Source organism: Galeopterus variegatus, unplaced genomic scaffold (assembly GCF_000696425.1).
Source record: "Galeopterus variegatus unplaced genomic scaffold, G_variegatus-3.0.2 Scaffold2205, whole genome shotgun sequence".
NCBI lineage: Eukaryota > Metazoa > Chordata > Mammalia > Dermoptera > Cynocephalidae > Galeopterus > Galeopterus variegatus.
The window spans coordinates 16333-26224 of NW_007728316.1; positions in this window are offsets into that span (position 1 = coordinate 16333).

Genomic DNA, 9892 nt, shown 5'->3' on the forward strand with positions numbered 1-9892 from the left:
TGTAAAAAAGACTGCCTTGACATGGTTTAATTCCCAGGACCCTTAGTTCTTTAGGAATGGATTAAGTGGTTAGTCTCATTGCTTATAAAAGTGTTTTGAACTTGATAAAGGTTATATGGAGAACTAAAGTTTATATTTTTCTATTTTTATGTTTGAATTCAATTTTTCCATGAACTTGTACTTGGTCCATCTTAATAATAGTTTTATTATTATAATAATATATAATATAATACAATATAATAATATTATAATAATTTTTATTATTGAACCATGGCTCTGGAGCCTAGGTAGGAAGAGATGTTGCTTGTTTGGGATTAACTGAGATGAAACTAATTTTGGAGGCCAGAACGAAAAACCGGAAAATAATGCCGTTTAATTCATGCCGTTATGGAGACTGTAAGGACATGAGAGTGTTCAAACTAACCCCTCTACTTTATTGGTTTCCACAGAGAACTGTGCAGGGCAAGCTTGCTGCTTTATCTGATAGCAGAGAGAACATTTCCTAAGGATTATGGTGGTTTAAAAGCCTGCATTCTGTTTAAAACTTGGTGTCTCTGGTAAATCTCAAGTGGCTTTATCATCATTATTAAACTACAAGTCTAGTGGCAGGGGAAATGACTTATTTTAAATATTGGTTTCAGTTTTTCTTTGCTGTATAACAAACCGACCCAAAACTTAATGGCTTAAAACCAAACACTATTCATTATTTCTCATTCTGTGGGTTTCCTGGATCTTCTACTAGCCTTACCTGCACTCAGTCATTCAGTTCGTGGTCTGCTGGGGTTGGCCTCTGCTGAGACAGTCTGGCCCGGCTGCAAAGGCTTTCATCCTGAACGTCTTCACATAAAATTTGTCTCACGGCAGTATTCCAAGAGGACAGAGGAGGAAGCTGCAAAGTCTGTTGAGGTCTAAGCCCCAGACATAATGTGACATCAATTCCTTCACATGTTATTGGTCAAAGTAAGTCCCAAGACCCATTCAAATTTAAGAGGAGGGAAAATACTACCTTTGATGGGATAAGTTCCAGAATCACATGGCAAAGAAAGGTGAGAGTAATTATTATAACCATTTTTGGAAAAAAAAAAAAGGAAAGGAATCTACCTCAGCATTTTATAAAGAAGAATTAATGAGGATTTATAATAGGGAAAATCATGCTAGGTAACCAAAATGTAGAGGAACTTACTGACATGAAGAGTGAAAGCAAAGATCTTCCCCAAATGGCTATTTAATTGCTGTACAATGCCAACTTGATTGTTTACCATGACTAGGGTGACCATATGCCCAGGTTTGTTCAGGACAGTTCTGCTTATGCCTGCTGGCCCAGAGTAAAAGTAAAAATAACTCTCTCCTTCCTTCTCAAAATAACTAACCTTAGTAATACCTTTTATGTTCATGTTAAGTGTAGTTCAATAGTACACATTTTGTACCTTGAGATTCTCTCATGCTATATAAAAAAAAATTTGACTAGCCTTTGACCTTTCTGTACCACAGGGGACACTTTGGAGGAACAGTGTATCCACGGAAGGGATATTAGAAAAAGTCCACCATCCGAGGGCCCTCTGTTATTGACATGTTGGCTTGAGCTGTAGAAACTGTAGGAAGAAGTGCCCATTGAGCAAGACTCTGTGAGAGCTGCCCCCGGGCCCACTTCATCTGAGAGCAAGAATCAGGAAGAGAGGAGATACCAGCAAAAGAGCAAGGACTCAATATCTACCTCCCAATCACTAAAAATTAGGCAACATGACAAACTTATGTAATTTCAACTAATTATTGGAGAAAATATACCTAAACAGGCATTTTATTGAACGGAAATACAAAGAAGCAAAATAATGACAATAACAAAAACATTGGAAAAGTCATTTCAGCAAATAGTTAAAGTTAAAGAAATAAAAATGAAACAATCTTGAGAAAGAGTTTATGCCATTACTGCTCCCTTTTTGGTCCTCCGGAATTATAACATCTAAGCGTCTGATGTAACATATGTAATTAGTCAATGAGAGACAATAATTACGTGGCCCAGCTCCGAAGTCAGAATGTCTGGATTTAAGTCTAGCTCTGCTTCTTACTAGCGATGTAACTGGACAAGTTGCTGCTCTCTCTGTCTCAGTTTTCTCATCTGAATAAATGGAGTTGACAATAATAATAGTATTTACCTTATAGGATTTTTGTGAGAAAAAATGAGTTAATAAAATGAAGCACTTGCAATAGTAACAGGTACAATATAGCCATTTGGAAAATATTAACTATTATTCTACTGCTGTTGGCATTGAACATTGATATAAACCTTTTAAAATTCAAAACAGAAATGCATATCAAGCACTATAAAAATGTTCTTCACTTTGTCTCAGTAAACACACTTCTAAAAATTTGCCTTATGAAATAATTCAACAGAAGGAAAAAGATCGGTACTAGGAAATGTCCAGTGCAATGTTGTCATAGCAAACACTAGTAATTGCTTTATTGTCCAACATTGTTTACATTGCTTGAGTTTCATGGGATTGTTGATATTTTTTTCTCATGTTAAAATCAGAAAACTGTAATTCAGATTCTGACTGGTGAATTTCTAAATGTCTGCCAATCACTGAGTAAATTTATTATGGTATGTCCATAAAATCAATGCTATGTAGCTATTAAAAAAGCAAGGAAAAATCTGGTTGTAGAGATATGGAAAGACTACAAGATACAGTAAACAAGAAAACAAATGATTCAATACTATGTAAAAGCGTGATTCTATGTGTGTCTCTGTGTTTGTCTGTGTGTGTGTGTGTGTGTGTGTGTGTGTTTATCCTGAGAATATTCTGAAAGAATTTTTTTTTTTTTTGTCTTTTTCCGTGTCCGGCAACGGATCGCAACCCTCAGTGTTGCCCCCGTACCGCACCGGGGACCGGCAACGGGATCGCAACCCTCAGTGCTGCTCCCGCGCCTCGCTCAGCCAGTGAGCGGGAACCGGTCTGTATGCGGGATCCGAACCCTCGAGCGGGAGCGCCGCCGCGCTTCCCAAGCGGCGCACTATCCAGTGCGCCACCGGGCCGGCCCTTTCTGAAAGAATTTAAACTTTGGGATGGGGAATAGAGTCAAGGGATACTTTGTTCATTTTATGCACTGCTTATTTTTTTACATAAACATGGAAAAAATTAATGATAATAATAATAATTTTTATAAAAGGAGAAAAATGACTTCCATGGAGAGACAGTCGAGGAATGGAAAGTATGCAGTATTCTCGATCCTCTTATGGCTAAAATCTGTGGATTTTTACTGGCACCTGGCTTTGGGGTGGTGACTTTTGCCAGCCATACACAATGGCCTAGGTTTCAGCAGGGAGAAGGTGGAGAGTTGATTGATACAGGGTTGGAGATTTTGCCAGAAAGGTAAGATGAGGAAATTGAAGATATTGGCTACAGAGTCACTGAAATGATGGGTCAGTCTGTGAATGGAAAGAATAAAGGACAGGTGGGGGCTGGCAAGGGGAAAGAAAGGAGATCAAGGAACTGTAAATTCTGAGAAGGTTAAATTACAGAAGTAGCAGAGGTGACTAAGTGTGGAACTTGAAGGGTTGGAGGTTGCTTATAGACATAGAGTGGATCTGTGAAATAATCCTTCCTAATTTCCCTGTCTCTTACCTCAACATCTTTCAGAAATGTGCTTACTCTGACTCCCTGGCCTACTGGTAACCTCCTCACATCTCAAATAAATGGTAAAAATATTGCAGAGTAGTTTTTCCTTTAAATCTCACTTCCATACGTCAGTTCACACGACCACCATCTTTGAGCTTGTCTACTCATTATTTCCTTATTTCAGTCCCACCAAAATAAAATCAGTCTTGTTGAAAGGTCTTTCCTGAAGGAGATTTCAATTACTTCCCCACACTAACTTTACACTTGGAATGAAAAGATATTGGCTGCCTGAGTAGAAGTGTCTCATACAGTATTCAAGGAAGAAGAAATATTTCTATTTTACTGATAAAAGGAGTCTTGCACTGATTTCATTATAATAGAAAAAAACTTACTATATGCACAGTATATTATCATACCCCTGGGTCCTTTTTCTGGAGAATGTTATTTGAAACCAAGATCTGGCACTGGCTGTGCTTTGTTGCTGCTGAGATATAATTACCTCTAGACCCTGTTGGTGGACAAAGCAAGGAAATATATGCTTTTATATTAATCTGTGTATATACATATATCTATAAATATTTCTCTATGTAGCTATATATACCTACACACACATATATATATAGTGTATACATATGTCAAGCTAGGTATGAGTTCATATTGGTTAATTCAACTCTAATCCATTAATAGATAGATCATTCTGTTCTCCTCTTGCTAATCTGTAGCCTCCCATCCCATCTGTAAGAGTGAGAAACCTGGCTTCTACTATCTGCCATCCACTTACTTAATTTTTCAATTCCGGCATGCATGTATAGCAGTATCAGAACTGTTACACTGAACTCCCGTGGGAAATTCAACTAGAATATAGTGGTTATGTACAGGTGCATGCATGCATGCATTTCCAAAGTTACTTCTTGGTCAGTACTTCCTTGCGCCACCCCATTCACGAAAGTTGTTTCATACATTTGTAATACAAACTAGATTGTTTTTTACATTCTGCATTTCACCGGGGTTCCCCCAATCTCCTAATTGATTTTATGACAAATATGCATACATTAAAGTTCGCTTTGTGTAATATAAATTTCTATGAGTTTTTAAAAATGTATAGGGGCGTGTATCCAATCATTATGGTATACAGAATAGTTTCACTGCTGTGAAAATCCCTGTGTTTCATCTATTGAGTCCTCCCTTATCCCATGAACTTCTGGCAACCAATGATCTTTTTATTATCTCTACAGTTTTGTCTTTTCCAGAATGTCACATGTAGTCTTTTCAGATGGATTTCTTTCACTTAGCAATATGAATTTAACATTTTTCTATATCTTTCCAAGGTTTAACACCTCTTTATTGCCAAATAATATCCCACTTTAAATTTTATAGATTTTATCAGAGTTTGTTTATCCTTTCTCCTTTTGAAGGACATATTGGTTGCTTCCAATTTGGGGTAATTATGAATAAAGGTGCAATAAACATTTATGTGCAATTTCTGGGCAAACATAAGTTTTCAGATCAGTTGGGTAAATTCATGGAAGCAGAGTTGCTGGGTCAATATGTTAAAACTATCTTTAGCTTTGTAAGAAACTGCCAAATTGTCTTTCAAAGTGGCAGTTTCATTTTGCACTTTCACTAGCAATGACTGAAAGCTCTTGCTGGTGTGACACTTTACCAGCAATGGTTGTCACATTTTTTGGATTTTAGCCATTCTAGTAAGTATGTAGTGGTATTCATTATTGTTTTAATTTGCAATTCCCTAATGAAAAATGACGTTGAGCATCTTTTTACATGCCATCTTCTTTGGTGAGGTTTCTGTTCTGATCTTTTGCCCATTTTTAAAATTGAGGGATTTTTCGACTTTGAAGAATTCTTTGTATATTTTGGATGTAAGTTAGATATGCATTGTGCAAATATTTTCTTCTAGTCTGTGGATTATGCTGTATTTTGCAGAGGAAGTTTTTAGTTTTAATGTAGTCCAACTTATCAACTTTTTCTTTCATTGATTGTGCTTTTGTTGTCATATCTAAAAACTTATCACCAAAACCAAGATCATCTAGATTTTCTACTGTTTTCTTTTGAAAGTTTTGTAGTTTTGCATACTACATTCAGGTCTGTGAGTCATTTTGTTAAAGGTGTAAGGCTTGTGTCTAGGTTCATTTTTTATGCATATGGATGCTAATTGTTCTGGCAGTAGCTTTTCTCAATTGAACTGTCTTTATTTCTTTGGCAATGACCAGTTGGCTATACTCGTATTTCTGTAGGTCTATTTCTGTGCTCTCTATTCTGCTCCATTCATCTATTTTTTATTTCTTGGCCATTACAATACTTTGTTGATTACTATGGCTTTGTAGTAAGTATTGAAATCAGATGGCATGAGTCCTATACCTTTGTTCATTTTCTTCAGTAGTATGTTGACTATTTCTTTTGCCTTTCCATATAAACTTTAGAATCAGTTTGTTGATATCTACAAAATGTATGGCTGGGATTTTGATTGAGATCTAGTTGAATCTATAGATCAATTTGAGAAGAATTGACAACTTAATAATATTGAGTCTGTTAATCCATGAGTATGGAATATCTCTTCATTTATTTACATCTTCTTGGATTTATTTCTTCAGAGTTCTGTAGGTTTCTACGTACAGAACTTGTACACATTTTGTTAGATTTATACCTATTTCATTTTTTTGGTGTTATTATAGTTAGTATTTTAAAATTTGAAATTCCAGCTGTTTGTTGCTAGTATATAACAAAGCAATTGACCTTTGTATGTCAACCTTGTATCCTGCACCCTTGCTATACTCTCTTATTTGTCTCAGGAGTTTTTTGTTGTTGTTGAGTTTTTGGTATTTTCTACATGGAAATCATGTCATCTGCAACAACAACAACATCAATAACAGCAACAAAAAAGCAAATTTATTTCTTCTTTTCCTATCTGTTTACATTTTATTTCCATTTCCTATAATTTTTTCAAACATCTATTATTATTTATTAAATTAATAGATAAAATTTTATGTATTTATTGTGCATAACATGATGTCCTGAAGTATATATACTTTGTGGAATGGTTAAATCTGCTAATTAATAGATGAATTACCTCACATAGTTGTCATTTTTGTCCACTTCCTGTCTTATTACAATATCTAGGACTTCCAGAACAAAGTCAAATAGGACTGGTAAGACAGGCTATACTTACCTTTTTCTGATCTTAGGGGAAAAGGTATCTAGTTTCTACCATTAAGTATGATGTTAGCTGAAGGTTGTTTGTAGACAAGTTGAGGAAGTTCTTTGCTGAGAGTTTTTATTATGAATACATGTTGGATTTTATTAAATTGCTTTTTCTGTGTCATTTGATATGATCATGTAATTTTTCTTCTTTATCTTGTTGATGTAGTGAATTACATTCATTTTCAACTGTTGAACCACACTTGCATAACTGAAATAAATCCAACTGGTCCATGTTGTATAATTCTTTCTATACATAGTTGGATATGATTTGCTAATATTTTGTTGAGGATCTTTGCATTTATATTCATGAAAGACATTGGTTTCTGGTTTACCTTTCTTGTAATATCTTATCTAGTTTTATATCAAAGTAATGTTGTCCTAATAGAATAAAAGGAAGTGTTCTTTCTGCTTCTATTTTCTGGAAGGGATTGGTGATAATTGGTATCATTTCTTTCTTAAATGTTTGGTAACATTCACCAGAGAACTCATCTGGACCTGGTATATTCTTTTCAGGAGATTATTAATTGTTGATTCAATTTTTTTAATACACATAGTACTATTCAAATAGTAAAACCACTTTCTAAACAGGTGTTTTTTGCCAGCACCATTTTAAAATCACTCTAACCCAAGTAAGACCAAACATCACGAATGTATAGAATGGTGAGTTTTGTAGAAACCAGCAGTGGTGTAAAAAAAAGTATGATCTTTTAAATTTACAGTGGAAAAAGATTTCACCAATTCAATGCAATTATAAACATCACAAATGTATAGAATGGTGAGTTTTGTGGAAACCAGCAGTGGTGTAAAAAAAAAGTATGATCTTTTAAATTTACAGTGGAAAAAGATTTCACCAATTCAATGCAATTATATTCGTAAACTTATTCACAGTTTACCATGTAATTTTTATGAAAGCCTCTCCATTTTGAAAGTAACATTCAAGATTCCATATACTTTCTGGTCTCACTTTTCAATATACCTCTTCTCAGATTCTATACATCTACTGTATTTCAGAATTTGCAGTCTTACTAGCAAGCGCTGCCCTCCTTGACTGTCAGGCTTTTCTGCCTGCTCTTCCTTTATCTAGAATTCTCACTTGCCTCTTTGCTGCCTGATTCTAATACATTCTTCAGATTTCAGCCTAAATATCACTTCTCAGAAGCCTTCCTTGTCTGCATATTCCATCAGTTCCCTGCTATCTCCTCACAGGATGAAACAGTGCCTCTCATTTATTCTCTCAGCATTATATATTAATCTCTATAACATAAGGATACTGAACCTTCTTTCTTACTAGCAATACCTACTACCACTATTCTATGTGTTATTCCCTGATTTATCAACCCCAGCACCTAATTTATTTATTTATTTATTTATTTATTTTTTAAGGTATTGCATTACTCTTTTATTTATTTATTTTTTATTTTTTATTTTGTCAATATACACTGTATATGATTATTATGGCCCATCACCNCACTTTCTAAACAGGTGTTTTTTGCCAGCACCATTTTAAAATCACTCTAACCCAAGTAAGACTAAACATCACAAATGTATAGAATGGTGAGTTTTGTGGAAACCAGCAGTGGTGTAAAAAAAAAGTATGATCTTTTAAATTTACAGTGGAAAAAGATTTCACCAATTCAATGCAATTATATTCGTAAACTTATTCACAGTTTACCATGTAATTTTTATGAAAGCCTCTCCATTTTGAAAGTAACATTCAAGATTCCATATACTTTCTGGTCTCACTTTTCAATATACCTCTTCTCAGATTCTATACATCTACTGTATTTCAGAATTTGCAGTCTTACTAGCAAGCGCTGCCCTCCTTGACTGTCAGGCTTTTCTGCCTGCTCTTCCTTTATCTAGAATTCTCACTTGCCTCTTTGCTGCCTGATTCTAATACATTCTTCAGATTTCAGCCTAAATATCACTTCTCAGAAGCCTTCCTTGTCTGCATATTCCATCAGTTCCCTGCTATCTCCTCACAGGATGAAACAGTGCCTCTCATTTATTCTCTCAGCATTATATATTAATCTCTATAACATAAGGATACTGAACCTTCTTTCTTACTAGCAATACTTAACTACCACTATTCTATGTGTTATTCCCTGATTTATCAACCCCAGCACCTAATTTAAAGCCTTGTAAGTTACAGGTGCTTATTGATGAAAAAGATGTTAAAATGTGACACTTGACCTGTTTTCAAAATGCTGTTGAGAATAATGGAGGAGGCAAGAATCTACCACTTTTATAGAGTTGTTTGTCCATTTATACAGGACTTTGAAAGAGTATGGTTCCAAACAGTTCTGGGACTATTTATCCCCTACTTGTCTCCGAGTTATATAGAAGGAGACTTAAGAATTCTGTGGGAATATTTTTAGTGTAAATTTCTTTGGAGATAGTTGTAATCTCTTATGATGACATAAGAGATTATGTAATCTCTTATGATCTCTGTCTACCTCCCAACTCAAGTCATAGGAAGGGAGACTGAGAAAACAACCAAGATTGATTCATGCTCCTGAAGTGTAAAGGATACAGAGGTCACTGCCCACTTATATACATGGTAAAATCAAACAGTGAGAGGCTTTCTGAAATTTCTTCTGATAGCAAAGGGAGCCACAGAGGGCACATTCTGGATGTCTTCAATGGTTGAGCAAGAAGATGTGAAAGTGGGTATGACTACTTGTCCTGTGGGCTTGAATGGCTTTGGAAAGACCTCAGCCAAGAGGTTTGTTTTCCTATATTAGACAATCCCACAGAAAGAATTTGTGTGGGATATCTAAGAAGAGAGTTGTAGGTGTTAAGCTAAGAAAACATCAACTTTGCAGTGGTAGGCACTTCTCTGAACAAATCATAAAAGTATTCCATAAGGGAGAAAAAATATCTCCCAGGGCAAGCATTTGATAGCCAAGAAAGAATCACAGAAAGTATTAGACAATTTAAAAACAAAATAACAAGAGCTGGCCAGTTAGATCAGTTGGTTAGAGCATGGTGTTGATAATACCCAGGTCAAGGGTTCGAATCCCCATACTGGCCAGCTGCCAAAAAAAAAAAAAAAAAAAAAA